Raw genomic sequence first — 23044 nt, 5'->3', positions numbered from 1 at the left:
TAAGATCAAGACAAACTTTGGGAGCATTCAAGAGGCAACTAGGGTTTGAGATTTAGAATTTGCTAATTTAGGGTTTCTCATTCAAATTGAAAGAGAAGGGTGTACATGCCTTTAATTTTCTTTTCCTTATTTTCTTCCTTAATTGCTTTAACCATGAACATGAGTAGCTAGATCGTTTGAACCCATTGGGGTTCACCTTTTTTTATGGATTATGCTTAATTGTTAGATTTGTAATTGTCATTCTTGCAATCTTCTTGCTATTAGTAATAAAAGTTTGATTCAGTTAATTTGAGACGTTAAATTAATTGTTTGTGGGTTATTTCTTGACATTGAGAAATGCTTGTTACAACTGGACATTGAATAGTAAGAACTGGTAGTTAACACTTAGAGATAAGGTTGATTTACTTGCCGGATTAAAAATTAATAACTCTTAATAGTTTTAAATCATACTTAATGTTATTCTGTAGTAATCCGATAGGAAGAGATTCCATTAGGTTAGTGTAGGTTTAGGAACTCGGTAAGCTCGAGAGAGGAACCGGGTTCAATTCAGGATTTAGGCACGGGTAAGCAAGATCGGTAATCCATAAAATCCATCTTTAGAATTCCATCACTTAGGCCCCCTTTTGGGTTTGTTTCTCTCTTTGCAATTGTTTTTTTTCATTGTTCGTTGTCCTTCATTTACTTATTTGCACTCATAACCATTAGCTGGTAACGTTAGAACTTTCACACCCTATTTCAGACTACATAACATAGCAAACAGTAGTAACTCTAGGTTCACCCGATCTCCAGGGATACGACCTTGATACTCACTAGTGCTAGGTTGCATTGGTAGGTTCACTGCCTTAGGTGTAGGTTGCATAAATAGACCATCAAGTTTTTAGCGCCGTTGCCGGGGAATAGTAACGGTGAACTAGAGTGAATTGTTTCTGTGTTAATTTAGTCATTATCTGTTTATTTATTCATTCTTTATTTTTTTAATTATTTTATTTTATTTTATTTTATTACTTTTGTTGATTGGTGGTTGTTTGGTTTTCCGTTTCAGGTAGTCTATGATCAGGAGCTCTAACCCTGATCCCATAGCACCCTTATCTGACCCGAAGCGCTCTCTCAGATTATTGAGACGACGTTTGTAGGCAGTTGAGGAGGAGGACGGAGTTACAATTCAGGTTCAAGAAGTTGACGCAATGGAGAACCTCAACCCCCAGGCCCATGAGGATCAAAGGACGATGTACGAGTTCGCTCGACCATCTTTGGATGGGACGAAAACTAGTATAGTCAGACCTGTTGTAGCGGCCAACAATTTTGAAATAAAAGCCAATGTGATTCAGATGATCCAGCAGAGTGTGCAGTTCGGAGGATTGCCCAACAAGGATCCCAATGCACATATCTCTAACTTTTTGGAGGGACAGAGCTAAGAGATGGTTGCAATCCCTTCCACAGCAAACGATTACTACCTGGAGGGTGTTGCCTGAAAAAAATTTATATAAGTATTTTCCTCTCGCTAAAATTGCTAAACTTAGAAATGACATATCTTCTTTTGTGCAGTTTGATGATGAAAGCATGTACGATGCATGGGAGAGGTTTAAAGATCTTTTGAGATGCTGGGCACATCACAGATTGCCAGTGTGGATGCAGGTTCAAACCGTCTATAGCGGGTTGAACCTTGCACCGAGGCCGATGGTGGATGTTGCAGCAGGTGGAGCACTAAACAGTAAGACGCCCGAGCAGGCTCAGAACTTGATAGAGGAAATCGCCATGAACAACTATCAGTGGCAATCCTCTAGGAGCCGACTAGGAAAAAAGGGAGTGGTCAACCAAGTGGACTCTACAGCAGCCTTGGCAGCTCAGGTGGAGCTTCTAGCCAAGAAGATTGACCAACTCCAGATGCCGGTTCATGTAGCGAACGTTGGCTGCGAGTTTTATGGTGGTCCATATTACAGTGTGAGCTGTACTGCGGGAGGTATGTTTGCTTCATCCTCTACTACTTTTCCATCTAATTCTTCTATGTCTTATGATGTTGAGCAGGCTGACTATATGGGGAATGCCCCAAGGCAGTAGAATGATCCTTACAGCAATACATACAACCCTAGGTGGCGCAATCATCCCAGCTTCAGTTGGAGGAACAATAACGCTCAGGGTCCACCTGGTTTTCAAAGACTTCATCAAGCCCGCAACATTCGGTGGGCACAAGCTCCTCCTCTACCAGAAAAGAAGTCAAATTTAGAGGAGCTCATGATGAAGTTTGTGACGTCTACGGGGATGAGGATCCAGCAAACTGATAGTGCACTTAGGAACCAACAGGCCTCGATTCAGAACTTGAAGACCCAGATTGGCCAAATCTCTAAGATGTTGTCTGAGAGGCAGCAAGGAGCGCTCCCGAGCACCAATGAGTCTAACCCGAGGGAGCACGTGAACGCCATCACTTTGCGTTTAGGTAAGTTAGTTTCAGCTCCTTCTAAACCTGTTTTTGATGACGCCACTATTGATGTGCAGGTTGAGGCGAGCAGTAAGGTTAGCGAACCTAAGGGATAAAAGGTGAAATCAATTCCAGTCAGGGAATATCAACCTAAGATTCCTTATCCTGCTAGAGCTAAACAAGTAGAGGCGAAAGAGCAATTTATTATTAAGTTTATCAACCTAAGATTCCTTATCCTGCATATTAACTTGCCTATTATTGATGCATTAGAGCAGAAAAAGGAAGTTGGAGGAGGTCGCCTATGTTCAGCTTAACGAGGAGTGCTCAGCTGTGTTTCAAAGCAGGTTGCCAGAAAAACATCACGATCAAGGGAGTTTCACTATTCCCTACACTTTAGGTAATTTGTGTGTTGATGAGGCATTAGCGGATTTGGGGGCTAGCATAAATGTCATGCCCACTAGTTTTTTCAATAAGCTAGGTTTGGGGGAGGCAAAATCCACTAGGATTTGCATTCAATTAGCTGACCGTTCTATTAAGCTTCCTAGGGGAATTGTGGAAAATGTGCTAGTTAAGGTAGATAAGTTCATATTTCTTATGGACTTTGTGCTTTTGGATATGGACAATGAGCATGGTATACCATTAATTTTTGGGAGACCTTTCCTTGCCACAGTTAGAGCTAAAATAGACGTATTTGAGGGGAAGTTAGAACTTAATGCAGGGGATGACGGTGTCACTTTTAGTTTACCCTCATTTGATAGTTCTTCCACCGACCATGTTCATGCCATTTGTAGTATTGATGGAATTGATCTTGCATGTAATACACAACCACAAGATGTACAAATGGATGATGCTATACATGTTTCTTCCAATATTAGTATGTGTTATTCATCTGAATAAAAACAACTTGTATCAATATGAGACTTTGTGCTATGATAGACCCGAGAAGGGTAGTTGCAAGTTTTTTTTTTGACAGGTCACTTAGTCGGAATTTGGAGTGGATGAATGGACATCCCAAATTGGTCCAGAGAGCACCTCCTTGGTCATCTACCGCACAAATCGGACCTTCTCGTTGCACTTATATGCCTCGAGCCCCAACTTACATTGAGCCTACCTTCTTAATTTGCCCGCGATGCAGGAATCTTTGATCGAGTCGGTAGGCGACTCGAGCGAAACAAGCACCTTCGGGAGACATTCCTGTAGCTATTTTTGCTTTCTGAATTTTTGGACATTTTTTTTATTTTATTTATGTAGTTATTTGTAGTTAGATATTTCAGTCTGTTTTTAGTGAGTTTGATTTTGAGGAGATGCTATCTTATTGAACCTTTTACTAGATGTTGCTTGGGATGTGTTTATTCTTAAGTTTTGCAGTTGAAATGTTAAAGTACACATCAAGGGCAGTATCTAGTAGACTTTCTAGTTTTTATCTCTTTTTATCGTCTTGTCTTTCTCTTAGTTTTCCAATTTCTTTTATGGACTCCCATAATTAGCTTCATTTTACATATTTTATTCCTTTTATTTTGGAGTGCCTACCTTGTTCACACTGAGGACATTGTTTTTCATAAGTGTAGGGTAGGTACTGTAGATTTGTGCAGGTACCAATTTTGTCTTTGCTATTTTTATCTTTTTTTAATTTCCCTTATTGATTGAGTCCTTTCATTATCACTGTCCTTATCTTGAGTTTTGTTTTAATCGAGTAGTTAATGATTTTTCTCCTTTGAATGGATTCCCTTATAGCTTTTATCGAACCTTGTTGGAAGAAGGCAATGAACGAATCTCTTAATTACAATCCAGCCAGGTAAAACTAGTGTTTTTCCTTAATTCTTCCATTTTACTTTATCTTAGATATAGAACACTGTTAATATTGCTGCTTATTATTGTGATTGACTGTTTAAACTTTGGTTTAAGAATTCATGCAATTTTAACCCACTCAAATTGTGAGATGTTGAGCCAATTTGTGCATCATTATTTTTGTGCTCCCTTTTGTTTCATTAGTGAGCATTGTACAGAATCTCTGTTTCTAGAACTTGCTTTATGATGTTTTTTGAGATTACATGAATTGTCGATAATCGTGAGATGATTTAGGCACTTAGGATTTACATAATTTGGCCAAAAACCTAACGCTGTTTTTCCCTTACTGAACCAATTTTGAGCCTTAGCCTTTCCTTTCGTGATAATAATAACAGTCACACTCATTTTATCACTTCTATTCATTTTACCATTCTTTCTACCTTTGTTGCTGGAAATTATGTAAGTTTATGCTGCATTTCATTTTGGATCAATCTGCATTCATAAATTTCACTAAGTTGCTAGATTTTTCATAGATGCTCCCTTCAATTCAAAAAAAAATAAAATTTGGATATTCAGTCTTATTGTATGTGTCGATAACCAACAACCCTTACAAAAGCTGTTGTAATATATATACATAGTATATAAATTGAAAAGAAAAAGTATTAATTTAGTTCATTTTGAGCATCATCTTATTTTTAGAGCAACTTAGTGTTCATTTTGGTACAACACTTGATCCTTCGTTACTTTCTTGCATTACCTGCTTAATTTCTAGCAACTTGTAGCCTACTTTCCATATTTATTCGTACCCTACCTTATCCCCATTACAACCTGGCTCAAGACCCTTTGATTATGATTATTGATTATTTCGTAGTAGTGGAGATTGGATCTATAAGCAAGCCTATGGTAAGCACTTTTTCTGTATTTTTGCATTGAGAGGTTGGCGATCTTCTTTCACCTATATACACTTGTGTGTTTTGAGTGACATCTTGTGAGGCATGGTTCTCAATTTCTCAATTTCGATGGTTTATCATTTTAACTTTAGCAACTTTATTAAGTTTGTTCTCTCTCTTAAGGATTTAGTCATTTGGGGATTTTGGGAAAATCATTACGGAGTTTTGAAATTTGTTTTTAGCTAACCTCCTGCAATGCATTTGATTGAGTTATTTGGTATCTGTTTGAGGAGTGAGTTGTTGATTGCTTGAGGATAAGCAAAAGTTTAAGTATAGGGTAATTTGATAAGCATCATACTACACACATGTTTTCATGCCCGATTGTTTACATTTTTATGCATGATTATCCCGTTTTATGCTAGAATCACCTGTCTTTTGTTTCCTTTCTCATTTCAGGTTATTGTCGAACGACACCATCAATAATCGAGGGAAATACGTGTCATTACGGACCAAAATCCATCAAATTGGGCGAGGACGAGCACCCCGAGGGTTGAGCACGGCCTGGACTCTGGCCATGCTGAATTGCCAAGAAGCTATCCCCAATTGTGCCATTTCAGCACGGCTTCTGAAGCCACCACGGCCTGTGGTGCCTCAGCACCGGCTTGGGGACGGCTTGGAAGGAGTCAGCACAATAAACTCCACAGATTTAGCACTGCCTGGACTCCGGCCGTGCTGAATCATCAGAGCCTGGACTCCGGCCATGCTGAATCAACTATATAGGCAATTTTGAGTTCTTTTAGAAAGGACACGAATTTTTGACTCAATTCCAAGACACACACTCAATCAATTGTTTCCTATACCTCAATTGTAGACCTTGAGAGATCAAATTCATCAATTCAAGGAGGGATTTCACTTGTTCCAACATCGAATTGAAGATCAAGACAAATTTTGGGAGCATTCAAGAGGCAACTAGGGTTTGAGATTTAGAATTTGCTAATTTAGGGTTTCTCATTCAAGTTGAAAGAGAAGGGTGTACATGCCTTTAATTTTCTTTTCCTTATTTTGTTCCTTAATTGCTTTAACCGTGAACATCAGTAGCTAGATCTTTTCAACCCATTGGGGTTCACCATTGTTGATGGATTATGCTTAATTGTTAGATTTGTAATTGTCATTCTTGCAATCTGCTTGCTACTTAGTAATAAAAGTTTGATTCAGTTAATTTGAGATGTTGAATTAATTGTTTGTGGGTTGTTTCTTGACATTGAGAAATGCTTCTTATAACTGGACATTGAATAGTAAAAACTGGTAGTTAACACTTAGAGATAAGGTTGATTTACTCGCCGGATTAAGAATTAATAACTCTTAATAGTTTTAAATCATGCTTAATGCTAATCTGTAGTATTCCGATAGGAAGAGATTCCATTAGGTTAGTGCAGGTTTAGGAACTCGATATGCTCGAGAGAGGAACCGGGTTCAATTCAGGATTTAGGCACGGGTAAGCAAGATCGGCAATCCATAAAATCCATCTTTAGAATTCCATCACTTAGGCCCCCTTTTGGGTTTGTTTCTCTCTTTGCAATTGTTTTTTTTTATTGTTCGTTGTCCTTCATTTACTTATTTGCACTCATAACCATTAGTTGGTAATGTTAGAACTTTCACACCCTATTTCAAACTACATAACATAGCAAACAGTAGTAACTCTAGGTTCACCCGATCTCCAGGGATACGACCTTGATACTCACTAGTGCTAGGCTGCATCGGTAGGTTCACTGCCTTAGGTGTAGGTTGCATAAATAGACCATCAGGATGCTTTACTTTAGCACTAGTGTTGACACTATCAATGACAAGGTCTAAGGTTTCTATTGACCTGGTTCTAGATAGATCTTGGGCAATGAAATCAAACTTTCATATGGGTTTAATTCTTTGATATAGGTTAGGTTCGTATCACAAAAGACTCCATTATATTAAGAAAAGCAGTGTCTGAACTTACTACGACAAAAGCCGTGGCTACTTCAAACCAAAAATGGCCTCACTCTTCACCAATTCAATATCTGTATCATCCTCATCATCATTAATGATTTCTTCAATTTTGAATTCGCACAAGGACAACAAATTAATCTCTTTCTCACCATCTTCAACCATCGTGTCTTTAAAATTTTCATTGACTTCAATAGAGCAATTTACCTCTATTTACGTCATCTTGATTGGTCTTCAATGTTGGCTTATACTTGGCTTTATTTTAGAGATGCTTAGTATAACTATGAATCGACTCCTTTAATTCTATAAAATTATGCATAATCGAATTAAGGCTGCTCCTTAAAGATTTTAGATCTTTTGAAAATACATCATTCAAATCTTGATGCAATTATCTTTCTAACTTCTTTGGTTTCGGTTTTGGATTATAAAAATTTCACCGACACTTTTTATAATGATTATCTTTCTTTTGTTCCCACAATCTATCACAAGATTGATAAAGAAGATCTCGACGTCCTCTAGCAAATTCTTCTTGAAAAAACATCTCACACAACTCACGTGTTTAGCACTTAAACTCTACTATTCTTATAAAGATTAAATCAATTAATTACCAGACAATCAAAATTATAACTATTCAATAACCAATTAATCAAATTTAAAACACACATAAGAACACAAAAATATGAAAGCTAAACTAGACTTAATGAAGAGAATTAAGCCTATACACAATGAAAGACACAAGAATAAAGGTAATAAAAGACCAACTAAGCTTAATAAATAAAGAAAAAAAAAGGCATAAATTCTTTTTTATATTTGATCTTTTTGTTGGCTCTTTCTCCTTTATTTTTTTCTGAATGCACTTGACTAAAGAATTTGGAACATGTAAAGATGTGATTAGAACAATTAATCATAAACAATCATAAAACAAATTTAAATAAGATCACAAGAACGAAACTGATTTTTTTTTTTTAACTTGAACGAATTTTAGATAAAGAAGAATGACCAAAAAAATAACAAAGAATATGCAAAAATTAAAGAGACATTACCGAATTTAGAAGCCAAAACTCTGATACCAAATGATATGAGCCTAACTATAGTAAAGGATTAAATCCGTATGCCAGTTTGATTTCATTGCCCAAGATCTATCTAGAACCAAATCAATGGAAACCTTAGACCATTCAAGTATATTAAACTATCAAACCTAAGGTATTAGAGGTAGAAGACGCCACAATTTAGTATAAATTCTAAATTGATAAGTCGGATTTGAATGCTACAAACAATGAATCACTTGATAAGTTCGAATTAGCTCTAAACAAGAACTACGAATAGAGTATAAACTCACAGAATATATTAATCATCAATCAATGAACTTGAAAATTCGTATTAGGCATTTTTAGCCTTTAGAAAGCCCTAATTCTAAGCTATTAAGGAATTACAACTTAAATAGGATAGAGATAAACATCCTAACTAAAAGAGATAGCTAAAAACAAAGTCCTAATACTCCTAAAATACTATGTAGTCGCCCATTAGGAGTAAGAATCCTTAGTTTCTTTAAGTCACAAATTAAGCCCATATTAAGAATCCCTCCTTTATGCTCATTAAGCCCATATTAGATTCATTCAAGGCCAATAAACTGAATTAGATTAATAAGCCTTGAATTTGAATCCAACTCTTCAAGTTTTGATGTGTCCTTAGCCCAAATGTCTTGAATAATCCCATTAAGAGCTTCTTTCATCTTCTTAGCCTTGGACCTTATAACCGGGTCTCCATGGATGTGAAGTGGATCTTGAATCCTATTTGGATAAGGATTTTCAATGTCACTTGAATTCTTGATGTCATTTAGACTCATAATATCATTAGGACTCTTTGTTAGAGTAGAACTCCTAGTTAGAGTAGGACTCCTTCTCGAAGTAGGAATTTTTGTCAAAAGAGGATTCTTTTAACTAGTAGGATTTGCATCATTAGGATTTCTTATTGGAGTAGGATTTCTTGTGCTAGATGGGTTCTTATCATTCCTGCTTGTACTACGCTTGGATTTATTGAAAATAATATCACTTCTCCCTAATGCGGATGGATTTACGTCTCTTTCTGCTTGATCATCAAGCTAAGCTCCAATGCCAATGGTCAAGCTTGTCAATTGCGTTCCGATTATTCCTTACGCCAATCCTTATGTCAAAGGAACAAAGAATGACGAAGATCCCAATGGTTAGGCTTGTCAATTGCGTTCCCATTATTCCTTATGCCAATCATTAGGCTTGTGTGCAAAGGAACAAAGAATGACAAAGATCCCAATGGTGCTAATCCTGAATCAGAATATTTAGGCGTGCCTCGATTCTCAGTGTTCCCTCTTTCCTCCAAAAGACTCTTTCACGATCATTTAAAGAATGATATCAACACTCGATCAACTAATTTTGTTTCTTTGGATTTTTCCAAGCATTGGATCAGTATCTAAGATTCCTATTTGAAGTAGGATTCCTAGTTGGAGTAGGACTCCTCATGGGACTAGGATTGACACAACCCGATCTGTGGATCTGTGACCAGCACTAGGGAATGGGTAGGCTTAAGGCCATTAGAACTCATAGTAAGCCTAATTAATCGACAATTAAAATATACATACATATATATACTATTAAACCAGCCCAACATGTCATTCACAAATCTCCGACTGGATGATAGCAACATTCCATAACTTGTTACAGACCAAATTCAAATATAATATGCCAGGTACACTATTGTGGAGAGTCTAGAATTTTAAATAGTTCAAAATGCAAAAGTAGAAATTAATTACAATAAGCCCAAAGGAGAAGGAAGTCGGGCTGTCAAGTGAAAGACGACGGAGAACCTAACTATCACCTGAAAAATATAAGATTGAGATTGTCAGCCTCGAGATTGAGTTAAAATCATATAATCCTATAACAAATACAATCTTCTCAATAAAATATTTATTTAATTAGAATAACATATTATATTATATTAAAACACGTGCCATGCCATAATTCAAAAAAGTACAATTTAAATGCTTATGGGACGAATGCCTCAGCAGAATCCTAAATCCAATACTAACAGTCTTTCGGCTCTCTTATTCCAATAGGTCTGGCACCCAGAAAGTGAAGCTCAACTAGGGTCCTTAAATCTAGCCTAGTCAATTGATTCCCAAATAAGCGGCGCTGAAACAGCAGCAACGTGGACCTTCCTCCGACAGTCAAATTTTCACTGCCCCGAGAGTTGTAATTGGCCAGTTCAAATCTCAGAAATAACTTTTTACTACCTGTCTCTGATTAATACTGGTGCGCACATGGTCCTGATACAACCCATCAGGTGGCATGTTCTACTGCCGCCTTATCCCGAAATTACAATCATAGCATCAATAATAATTATAAATAGTATAAATCATAAGCAAACATAAATTATTCAATAACATATTAAGAATTAAAGTTGTTTAGCCTCAAGTGTAGCGAACATGCAAATTATGTGTAATAATAATAATAATAAAAATAAAATAACAATAAATATGATAGCAAAAATAATAATAATAAAAATATTAATGATATCGATAAAAATGAAAATAAATTTACTAATAATAATGCTAATAATATTCATAATAGTTTGTAATCAAATAAAATTACTCATAATAACGATAATAATAATCATAATAATTATTAATCAATTAACATTGCATTTAATTTAGACATGACAAAGGTACAGTTGATTATATGACTTTAACTCAAGTTTTGCCACGCTCTACAGTCTACTCCTACGCCTCGAGTGGAGCTGGCTAGACGGATGAATTATCTATTCACGAAATTACTTAGTTAATAAGATATTCTTAATTTCTCCTAGGCCTATACTCCTAGATTAGACTCCCTAACAAATTCATAATCAAAAATTCTACCGAAAATTCTGCAGAATCTCCTCTAAAATATGGATGTTTACCCCCTGTATAATGGATCTAGAACCTACTAGAAACACTTCAAATATTCCGCAATTAATTAACGGGAGTCGGGCCACCCAAACTATATTATTTTCTCCCGACTCTGCAAATACATCTACCACAAAACAAAACAATAATTAATCATACTAAATAATTTGTAATATTTATATCTAAGTCATAATTAATTAAATCTAATTAAATTAAATTATTTATAATTGATAATTAATAGGAATTTTCTAAAATTATAAAATAATTTTTAAGGTCCAAATAAAATTATACCAAGCCAAAAATCCAAAATTCTGTGCGCCTAGAAAATATCAGGGTCCAAAAGGCGGTACTGCAAATGGTGTCGAATTTCGAATCCAAAAGCGCCTATATGACGCTTGAGTTGTGAAGAGTCCAAAAATGTAACTGCTTTAGTCAGAAACTCATCGGAAGCCACCAGATCATGGTCTGAAAACCTCAACTCCAGCGAGGCTGCACACTACCGCGGGCGAGGATGACGTGGCTAGGAAGCTCAGCTCGGGGGATTTTGACGGTGGGGATCTCGTTGTTGGCGCTGGGCGAGCAAAGGGACGACAACATGAGGTTGTTTCAGCTACGACAGCTCCTCTTTCCCACGCTTGACTTTGGCAGCAAGGAGGGAGGAAGGAGAAGGCGGCGTCGGCGAGGGAGGAGGAGAGAAAAGAGGAAGTGCTAGCGGGTGGAGGTGGTGGCAGGTGCGGTAAAGAAGGGAGAAAGGAGGAAGAAGAAGAAGAAGATGGAAAGAAAGAAGAAAGGAAAAATATTTTCCCTTTTTTTATTTTTTATTATTATTTTATTTAATTCTTAGGGTATTACAAGGACTTCTAGTTCAAGTAGGATTCCTAGTGGGAGTAGGATTCCTATTGGGACCAGGATTCCTATTGGGAGTAGGATTCCTTGTCCTCGTAGGATTCGCATTAAGAACTCTTACTTAACTAATCAAATCTAATATGAGTTTCTTTATAAGCTTAAGAAACTTTAACATCTTACCAAATAGGATACTAAGAGCTAAACAAAGCCTTCATAGACTTGGACTTTACGAACATTAAACAAATTCCATTTAGCCTTCATAAACTTGAACCTTAAGAACATTACACAAAGCCCAATCTTTGTGAATTTCATTTGGGCCGAATTCTATTGGACTTCCATTGTTAGCCCACTCTTACATATAACCATTTAAGTACTTTTGAAGCTTCTTAGCCTTTGACCTTGTAATTGGAGCTTGTGGCAAATTTAATAGATCCTTCCCTGTTTCTTTCTTGTTGCCCTTGTCATCAAGCCCAACCAAATCAACATCTTTAAGCCTTGGCCGATCTATATCATTCCCTCCTTCTTTGGGATGATTCGTCCTCGAATTAAGCTCATCACCTATATCAAAAGGACTCAAATTAATAGTATTAAATGTGCCACTCACATTATACTTACCTTGTAAATCAATTTTGTAAGCCTTGCCATTGACCCTCTCTAGTACTTGAAACGGTCCATCACCCGTGGACTTAGCCTTGCCTTTCTTTTATTTGGGAACCTTTCCTTGCGAAAATGCACCTAAACCCAATCACCAAGTTGGAATACCATTGGCCTTCTTCCGTTGTTAACCCTTTCGGCTACTCTAGAATTTTGCTTTTCAATCCTCTCTTTAACTTGTTCATGTAGTATTTAACCAAATTTGCCTTAGAAAAACCATCAACACTAACAAGCTTGTTAAGAGGCAAAGGAATTATATCAATAGGAGTTAATGGGTTAAAACTATAAATAATTTCAAATGGAGGACAATGTGTAGTGCTATGAACAACCCTATTGTATGCAAACTCCACAAATGGCAATAGATCTTCCCAAGATTTAAGATTCCTATAAATTAAAGAACGAAGCAGCTGAACCAAAGTTCTATTAACAACTTCAATTTGTCATCTATTTATGGATGAAAAATAATTCAGTGCCTAACTTACGCCATAACATATGCCAAAACTGACTTAAGAATTTAACATCCTTATCACTTACAATGGTTCTTGGAACTCCATGCAATCACAAACTTCCTTAATAAACAATTCAGCAATGTAAGTAGCATCATCAGTTTTATAGCATGGTAAAAAGTGAGCCATCTTACTGAATCGATCCACAATAAAAAAATATACTATCTTGGCCCTTCCTAGTCCTAGGCAATCGAAGTATAAAATGCATAGATAAATCTATCCAAGGAACAACAAGAATAGGCAAAGGAGTAAATAATTCGTGGGGTTGCAGTTTAGACTTAGCCTTTAAACACACAATGCATCAGCCTAATACTTTATTCACATCACATTTCATGCAAGGCCAAAAGAAATGATTAATCAGTATGTCATAAGTCTTATGCACCCCAAAATGACCCATTAAACTGCCCCTTGTGCCTCCTTAACAAGTATCTCACGCAAAGAACAATTAGGAATGCATAGGCAATTCTTTTTGAAAAGATATCCATCAAACACATAGAAATCATTAAAAGCAGCCCCATTAGCACAAGCATTAAATACATTACCAAAGTCCCTATCATTCAAATATAACTCCTTAATAAACTCAAAACTCAACAACTTACAATTAAGACTATTAAGGAAAGCATACCTTCGGGATAATGCATTAGCAACCACATTCTCCTTACATTTCTTATACTTGATCATATATGGGAATGTCTTAATGAATTCCATCCACTTTGAATGTCTTAATGAATTCCATCCACTTTCCAAGCTGGTGCTGAGCCACCACAGGCCATGCTGGAGGCCGTGGTGGCTACGGAAGTTGTGCTGAAATGGCACAATTAGGGATAGCCTCTTGGTAATTCAGCACAGCCGGAGTCCAGGCCGTGCTCAACCCTCGGGGTGCTAGTTCTCACCCAATTTGATGGATTTTGGTCCGTAATCACACGTATTTCCCTCGATTATTGATGGTGTCCTTCGAAAATGACCTGAAATGAGAAAGGATACAAAAGACAGGTGATTCTAGCATAAAACGGGATAATCATGCATAAAAATGTAAACAATCGGGCATGAAAACATGTGTAGTATGATGCTTATCAGATTTCCATAATAATGATTGGCATACGGAATCATGGGAATGCAATTGACAAGCTTGACCAGTCGCATTGGAGCGTGACTTGTTGATCTAACAGGATAAGATACAAATCCACACGCGTTGGGGAGAAATCATGCTGCTGTCGATTAATCCAAGCAGGAATGCATGCATTTTGATGTTTGGGATGCATATAATTATGTAATTTTGGCAAGGGTGTTATTAGGTAAGCCCACATGAATTTTCTCTTATTTTCATTATTCTGGCTCATAAAATTTAGGATAATGCTTGACTAAACTCCCCTTTGTCTATGATGGTTTGGTTTTATTTGAGGAGCATAAACACTACTATTGAGAGAAAGTGCATGAAAGTGGCAATTATAGATACCGATCCAATGCTTAGACGAATGCGAAGAAAGAAAATTGGTTGATTGAGTATTTATATCATTCTTTGAGTGATAGTAAATGAATCTTTTGGAGGAAAGAAGGAACGATGAGAATCGAGGCACGAACAAATATTCTGATTCAGGATTTGTACCATTGGGATCTCCATCATTCCTTATTCCCCTAGGTAGAACGACACATGATGACACAATAATTAGCTTAAGAAATTATAGAAACGCAATTGATAAGGTTGATTAGTGGCATTGCGGCTTGGATTTAAGATGAAGTAAGAAGAGACGTAAACCCACCCACATAAGATAGAAATCATAATGTTATCAATGAATCCAACTGTAATACAATCAGAAATGTGACCTTTTGATCTTTGGGATGCACATTATTAAGTAAGGAGTGTTATTAGGTAGGCCCGCATGAATTTCCCCTTGTTTTCGTTAAGCTGGTTCATAGATTTTGGGATCTCCATCATCCCTTGTTCCTCAAGGCATGAGGACTCCTTATGACACAAGGATTGCCTTAAGGACTAGTTAACAACTCTTATAGTGATGATCAAGTAGGACGAGACGTAAATCCACCCGTGTAAGGGAGAAGTCATGTTGTTTTTAATAAATCCAAGCGTAATACAAATGGGAATGCGAGCATTTTGTTGTTTGGGATGCATATAATGAAGTGATTTGGGTCGAAATGTTGTTAGGTAGGCCCATGCGAACTTCCTTTTTTATTTTGTTAAGCTGGCTCATAAAATTTAGGACTATAAAAGTTGTTGACCAGTCAACTCCTCTGTCGTTATTGATTTGACTTCAGTTTATTCATCTTTTATATTTATTTATTCATATTTAGCTTATAGTTTCTTCTTCTTATGGAATGATGACTTTAGAACTATAAAATTGCATAAAACCGAATACTTAAGGCTAATGAGCATATTATTTCAATCTTCTATCTTACGGGAAATTAAGTTATGGGTTCTTTCAAGAACTTTATGGACTTATTAATACTCGGGCTAGCAAGCTTAGACTTACTGCTCATGTCCTTCCTTCCTTTTATGTTCTATATCTTACCTTATGTTAAAATCAATTCGATTTGAAACTTATTCTTAACCGTATCAAAGAGAAGAAAGAACATGTGATTTATTTCCTTATCAAATCTGAAATAAAAACTATATCCTCATTTTGTTCGCTCCTCTTGTGCCTTTGTTTCTAATCTTTGTCTAGTATGATGGTTTGGTTTTATTTGGGGAGTATAAATACAAGTCTTGAGTGAAAACACATTGAAGCATCAATCATAAGCACCAATCTAAATGCATGTACAAATGCGAAGAAAGAAAATTAGTTGATAAAGTATTCATATCATTCTCCAAATGATTGCAGACGAGTCTTATAGAGGAAAGAGGGAATGACGAGAATCGAGGCACGCCCATATATTCTTATTCATGATTTGCACTATTAGGATCTCCTTCGTTTCTTGCTCCACTAAGGATGAGGACTCCTGATGACACAAGGATTGGCATAAGGGATCATGGGAGTGCAATTGACAAGGTTAACCGGTGGCATTGGTTCTTTGCTTAATGGTCAAGTAGGATGAGACGTAAATCCATGCTCGTAAAGGAGAAATTATGTTGTTTTCAAATTGATTTAAACACAAGCGTAGACAAAGAACATAAGTAAAAGGAAGGACGTGAGGGATAAGTCTATGCTTGCTAGTCCGAGTGTTGATAAGCCCACAAATTTCTTGAAAGAATACATAACTTGATTTCCTGCAAGGTAGAAAACTGAAATATTATCCTGATTAGCCTCAAGTATTCGGTTGCATGCGGTTTTTATAATGTGAAAGCCCCCATTCCATAAGAGGAAGATACTAGAAGCTAAATATGAATAATTAATTAAATAAATATTAATAAACTAAAGTCAAATCAATAAACTAAAAGCTAAATATTAAAAAACTCTCACAGTCCTAAATTTATGACCCAGCTTAATAAGAATAAGGGTAAATTTGGATGGGCCTACCTAAGAACACTACTACCCAAATTACTTAATTATATGCATTTCAAATATTAAAGCACTCGAATATCAGCTTGTTTTACGCTTGAATTAATCGAAAACAACTTGATTTCTCCTTTACACGCATGGATTTACGTCTCTCCTGCTTGATCTTCAAGCTAAGCCCCAATTCCACTAGTCAAGCTTATTAATTGCATCCCATGATTCCTTATGCCCAATATTGCATCATCATGAGTCCTTGTGCTTAGAGGAACAAGGAAGGATGGAGATCCTAACGGTGTAACTTCTAAGTCAGAATATTTGGGCATGCCTTGATTCTCGATGTTCCTTCTTCCATCTAAAAGATTTCTTAGCGATCTTTTGGAGAATGATATCAATACATGATCAAGTAATTTTATTTCTTTGCATTTGTTGAAGTATTGGATTAGTACCTATGATTGCCGCTTCCATGTGCATTCACACAACACTCGTGTTTATGCTCCCCATATAAAACCAAACCAACATACTAGATAGAGATTAGAAAGAGAGACATAAAAAAACAAACAAAATGAGAATATAGGTAGGATTTCATATCCGATAAGGAAAGAAATCACAAATTCTTTATTCTCTTCCATACGGCTAAGCTAAGGATCAAATCGAAAGCGTAGACAAAGAACACAAGCACAAGGAATGACGTGAGGGATAGGTCTATGCTCACTAGCGCAAGTGTTTATAATTCCATAAATTTTTTGAAATAATACATAACTTGATTTCCTACAAGGTAGAAAACTGGAATAATATGCTCATTAGTCTCAAGTATTCAGTTGCGTGCAGTTTTTATAGTCCGAAAGGTCTCATTCCATAAGAAGAAGAGACTATAAGCTAAATATGAATGAATAAATAAATAAATAAAGATTAATAAACTAAAGTCAAATCAGAACTAGAGAGGAGTTGAGTGGGCAATAACTCTTGCAATCCAAAATTTTATAAGCTAGCTTAACCAAAAACACTTCGACCCAAATTACTTCATTATATACATTTCAAACATCAAAATGCTCGGATTTTGGCTTGTATTAAACTTGGATTAATTGAAAACAACATGATTTCTCTCTTATGTGCTGGATTTATGTCTTTCCTCCTTAATCATCAAGCTAAGCCCAATGCCACTAGTCAAGTTTGTTAATTGTATTCCCATGATTCCTTATGCCCAACCTTGTGTCATCGGGATTCCTTGTGCCTAGTGAAGGAAGGATGGAGATCCTAATGGTGCAAATCTTGAGTCAAAATACTTGGGTGTGCCTTGATTCTTAGTGTTTTCTCCTTCCTCTAACAGATTCCTCCTCGATCATTTGGAGAATGATATTAATGAGCCTTGAATTTGTATCCAAATCTTCAAGCCTTGATGTGTCCTTAGTCCAAATATCTTGAATAATCCCATTGAGAGCTTTTTTTATCTTCTTAGCCTTGGGCCTTGTAATTGGGTCTCCATGGATGTGAATTGGATCTTGAATCCTAGTTGGATTAGGATTCCCAATGTCCTTTGAATTCTTGATATCATTTCGACTCCCATTATCATTAGAGACTCCTTGTTAGAGTAGAACTCCTAATTACTTAGGACTCATTGTCAGAATAGGATTCGTTAAGCTAGTAGGATTTGTATCATTAGGATTCCTTATTGGAGTAGGATTTCTTGTGCTATATCGGTTCTTGTGAATGATGGAGAACCCAATGGTTTAAATCTTGAATTGGAGTATTGGAGCGTGTGTCAATTCCTAATCTAGGTTTACTAGTGTGCATCTCCACAAGTCCACAAAGTTCTTATAAGAACGCATAACTTGATTTTATGCAAGCTAGAAACTAAAATAATATGCTCACTAGCCTCAATTATTCGGTTGCATGTAGTTTTTATAGTGTGAAAGCTTAATTCTATATGAAGAAGAAATAAGAAGCTAAATACAGAGAGGAGTTGACTGGTCAACAGCTCTCGTTGTCCTAAATTTTGTGAGCCAGCTTAAAGAAAGCAGGAGAAATCTGCAAGGGCCTACCTAATAACAACCCAAGCCAAATTACTTCTTTATATGCATCCTAGACATCAAAACGCTCGCATTCCCACTAGTATTATACTTGGATTAATCGAAACCCATATGATTTCTCACTATCGTGCATGGATTTACATCTTGTCTTGCTTGATCATTATTCTAAGCCCCAATGCTATCAGTCAGGCTTGTTAATTGCATTCCCATGATTCCTTATGCTAATTCCTACATCATCAGGAGTCTTTGTGCCTAGAGGTATAAGGAACAAGCCTCAATTCTCATTGTTCCCTTTTTCCTGCAAAAGTTTCATTTGCAGTCATTCGAAGAATGATATTAATACTCGATCAACTAATTTTCTTTCTCCACATTAGTCCAAGTATTGAATCAATGCCTGTGATTACCGTTTCCAAGGGATTTCTCTCAATAGTCATGTTTATGCTACACAAATAAAACTAAGCTATCATATAAGAGAAAGAGGAGTTGACTGGTCAACAACTTTTATAGTCCCAAATTCTATGAGCTAGATTAACAAAAATAGGGGAGAATTTGTATAGGCATACCTAATAATACTCTGTTCCAAATTAAATAATTATATGCATCCCAAAAATCAAAATACATGCATCCTGCTTGGATTGCTGCTTGTATTATGTGGCCTAAACATTAAAATGCTCACATTGCTGCTTGTATTATGCTTGGATTTCATGATTTCTCCCTTATGAGAATGGATTTACATCTCGTCCTACTTGATCATCAAGATAAGCACAATGCCATTGGTCAAGCTTGTCAATTGAGTTCCCATGATTCTTTACAACAATCCTTGTGTCATCAGAAGTCATCATGCCTAGAGGAACAAGGAATGATGTAGATTCTAATGGTGCAAATCCTGCATCAGAATATTTAGCATGCCTTGATTCTAATTGTTCCCTCTTTCCTCTAGAAGATTTGTCCGTGATCATTTCGAGAATGATATCAATACACGATCAACTAATTTTATTTTTCTTCACATTTGTCCAAACATTGGATCTGTGCCTATGATTGCCGCTTCCACGTGCTTTCACTCGACACTTGTGTTTATGCTCCCCATATAAAACCAAACCAACATACTAGATAGAGATGAGAAAGAGAGACACGAAAGAAATATAAGAATGAGAATATTGGTAGGACTTCAGATTAGATAAGGAAAGAAATCATATGTCCTTTGGTCTCTTTCATACGGCTAAGTGTAAGGATAAAATTGAATTGATTTAAACACAAGCGTAGACAAAGAACACAAGACAAAGGAAGGAGGTGAGGGATAAGTTTATGCTCACTAGCGTGAGTGTTGATAAGTCCATAAATTTCTTAAAGAACCCATAACTTAATTTCCTGCAAGGTAGAAAACTGAAATAATATGCTCATTAGCCTCAAGTATTCAGTTGCATGTGGGTTTTCTAGTGCAAAAGCCCTTATTCCGTAAGAAGAAAAGATCAGAAGCCAAATATGAATAAATAAATACAAAAAGATTAATAAACTAAAGTCAGATCAAGAACTAGAGAGTAGTTGACTGGTCAACAACTCTTGCAGTCCCAAATTTTATGAGCCGGCTTAAAAAAAAAAAGGAAAAATTTGTATGGGCCTACCTAATTATACTCCAAACCATATTACTTCATTATATGCATCCTAAACATCAAAATTCTTGCATTTCTAGTTGTATTACACTTGGATGTATAAAAAAAACATGATTTATCCTTTATGTGCATGGATTTATGTTTCGTCCTGCTTAATCATCATGCTAAGCCCCAATGCCACCAGTCAAGTTTGTTAATTGAGTTCCCATGATTCCTTAAGTCATCAGAAGACATCGTGCCTAGAAGAACAAGAAATGATGGAGATCCCAATGGTGCCAATCCTGAATTAGAATATTTGGGCGAGACTCAATTCTTAGCATTCCCCATTTTCTTCAAAAGATTCGTTTGAGAACATTCAAAGAATGATATCAATACTCAATCAACTAATTTTCTTTCTTCGCATTTGTCCAAGCCTTAGATCAGTGGCCTATGATTGTCGCTTCGACGTGCTTTAACTCAACACTCATGTTTATGATTAAGCTTAAGGATCAAATGAAATAGATTTAAATACAATGGTAGATAAAGAACACAAAAGAAAGGAAGGATGTGAGTGATAATTTTAGGGCCGGAGTATTATTTGGTATGACCATGCAAATTTTCCCTTGTTTTTATTATGGAATCATGGGAGCGAAATTGAAAAGCTTGACCGGTGCATTGAGGTGTGACTTGATGATCAAGCAGCACGAGATGCGAATTTACTAACATAAGGGAGAAATCATGCTACTTTCAATTAATACAAGCCGAAATGCATGCGTTTTAATGTTTAGGAGGCATATAATAAAGAGAATATGGTCGAAGTGTTATTAGGTACGCCTAGGCAAATTTCCCTTTATTTGCATTAAGAAATTATGGGAACATAATTGACAAGCTTTAATGGTGGCATTGGAGCACAACTTGATGATCAAGTAGAACGAAACGCAAATACAAGCGGGTAATGGAGAAATCATGTTCCTTTCGATTAATCGAATTGGGAATGCGCATATTTTAATGTTTGGAATGCATATAATGATATAATTTTGGTCGGAGTGTTATTAGGTAGGCCTATAGGAAATTCCCCTGTTTTATTAAGTTGGCTCATAAAATTTGAGACTACGAGAGTTGTTGGCCAGTAACTCTTCTCCAGTTCTTGATTTGACTTTAGTATTCTCATATTTATTTATTTATTTATTCATATTTAGCTTTTAGTTTCTTCTTCTTTTAGAGTAAGGGCTTTTGCATTATAAAAACCACATGCATCCCAATATTTGAGCTTAGTGAATATATTATTTTAGTTTTCTACCTTGCGGAGAAATAAGTTATGGGTTCTTTCAAGACCTTTGCGGAGTTGCGAAGACTTGCACTAGCGAACCTAGTCTTATTGCTCATGTCCTTCATTTCTTTTGTGTTCTTTCTATACCCTTAAGTTAAAATTAACTCAATTTGATCCTTATGCTTAGCCATGGAAGAGAATAAAGAACTTGCAATTTCATTTTTTTATCGGATACGAAATACTACCTATGTTCTTATTTCTTTCCTTAGAGGAACAAGGAAGGATGGAGATCTCAATGGTGCAAATCATGAATTGGAATATTTGGGAGTGCCCGATTCTCATCATTCCCTCTTTTCACTAAAAGATTTATCCATGATCATTCGTCGAAGTATTGGATTGGTGCCTCTGATTGCCGCTATCCACGTGCTTTTACTCAACACTCGTATTTATGCTCCCAAATTAAACCAAACCATCATCTAGATAGAGATTAGGAAGGGAGACATAAAAGAAATAAATAAAATGAGAATATAGGTAAAATTTCAAATCCGGTAAGGAAAGAAATCACAAGTTCTTTATTGTCTTCCGTACAGCTAAGCGTAAGCATCAAATCAAGTTGATTTAAACACAAGACAAAGGAAGCACGTAAATGATATAAGTCTATGCTCACTAGTGCGAGTATTGATAAGTCTACAAAGTTCTTGAAAGAACCAATAACTTGATTTCTCGCAAGGTAGAAAACTGAAACAATATGCTAATTGGCGAAAACCTTAATTCTATATGAAGAAGAAACTAGAAGCTACATATGAATAAATAAATAAAGAAAGATGAATAAACTAAAGTCAAATCAAGAACTGAAGAGGAATTGACTGGTCAACATCTCTCGTTGTCCTAAATTTTATGACATAGTTTAACAAAATAGGGGAAATCTGTGAGGCCCTACCTAATAACACTCCAACACAAGTTACTTCTTTATATGCGTCCCAAACATCAAAATGCTCGTATTCCTACTAGTATTTCACTTCGATTAATCGAAACCCACATGATTTCTCATTAGCGCGCTTGGATTTACATCTCGTCTTGCTTGATCATCAAGCTAAGCCGCAATAGCATCATTCAAACTTGTCAATTGTGTTCCCATGATTCCTTATGCCAATCCTCATGTCATCAGGAGTCCACATAACTAGAGGAATAAGGAATGATGGAGATCCCAATGGTGCAAATCTTGAATCGAAATATTTAGGCATGCCTCGACTCTCGGTGTTTCCTCTTTCCTCCAAAGGATTCATCCGCGATCATTTGGAAAATGATATGAATACTCGATTAACTAATTTTCCTTTTTCGCATTTTTCTAAGCATTGGATTGGTGCCTATGATTGTCGCTACGATGCGCTTTCACTCAACACTCCTATTTATACTCGCTAAATAAAACCAAACCTTCATACAAGGCATAGATTAGAAAGAGACGAACAAAAGAAACAAACAAATGAGAACAGAGGTAGTATTTTGGATTCGATATGGAATAAGATTGCAAGTTCTTTATTCTCTTCCATGGTTAAGCATAAGGATTGAATTGATTTAAACACAAGGGTAGACAAAGAGTATAAAAGAATGGAAGGACGTGATTAATAAGTTTAGGTTTGCTAGTGTGGGTCTTCATAAGTTTGCAAAGTTCTTAAAAGAACTCGCAACATAATTCTCTGCAATGTAGAAAACTAA

The 23044-nt window shown here is 36.2% G+C and overlaps 1 non-coding gene across 1 annotated transcript; it reads right to left on the bottom strand.

Moving 5' to 3' along the window:
- Positions 1-1512: 1512 nt before the first annotated feature.
- LOC125369708 lies at positions 1513-1619 on the bottom strand. The gene has a single exon (XR_007215384.1). It is a non-coding gene; the product is annotated as a small nucleolar RNA R71 (small nucleolar RNA).
- Between the last annotated feature and the right edge of the window lie 21425 nt (positions 1620-23044).

Source organism: Ricinus communis, chromosome 3 (genome assembly GCF_019578655.1).
Source record: "Ricinus communis isolate WT05 ecotype wild-type chromosome 3, ASM1957865v1, whole genome shotgun sequence".
Taxonomy (NCBI): Eukaryota; Viridiplantae; Streptophyta; class Magnoliopsida; order Malpighiales; family Euphorbiaceae; genus Ricinus; species Ricinus communis.
The sequence above is the reverse complement of the archived record's forward strand: the minus strand, read 5'-3'. Positions and strand labels throughout refer to the sequence as shown.